Source organism: Brassica oleracea, chromosome C5 (genome assembly GCF_000695525.1).
Source record: "Brassica oleracea var. oleracea cultivar TO1000 chromosome C5, BOL, whole genome shotgun sequence".
In the NCBI taxonomy this organism is placed as follows: Eukaryota; Viridiplantae; Streptophyta; class Magnoliopsida; order Brassicales; family Brassicaceae; genus Brassica; species Brassica oleracea.
The window spans coordinates 8520093-8520595 of record NC_027752.1 but is presented as its reverse complement, the minus strand read 5'-3'; positions in this window follow the sequence as shown (position 1 = coordinate 8520595).

Here is a 503-nt window from a genome sequence, read left to right as displayed (position 1 = left end):
TGTTGAGATGAGGAAGCCATTATGTGAAAGAAAAGAGGAGTTGGGCAAGTAATGTGCAAGGGAAGAACGGTACGGCCTAAGTACGGACGGTACGGATCACCTCGACCATGAGAGCTTGAATGACCTTTAAAGTCAGTTTAAAGGTTGTGCAAAGTTAGGGCATGGTGTGTACGGATAGGGCATGACCGTACATCTGAGGGAACGTGAAAGAGAAGGAAGATGGACGAGCAGTGCCTTCATTAGACACGGAAGGTTTGGAACGGATCAGACCGTTTATGGATAAGGTTGGGACGCGCCTTATCCATCCAGCTCTTGGACAGGCTGTAAAGCCAGAAGCATGTGTGCTCTCCTGTCCGTTCATTTCAAAAGGAGACACTCCATTCAGCCTTGACTTCACATGCTTACACTAGTGCCATTTTCCTTTGCGCAAAAGCCCTAATGACTCTCCTATAAATATTGTAACCTCATCCATAATAAAGATTAGACAGTTCAGATTATTCTTA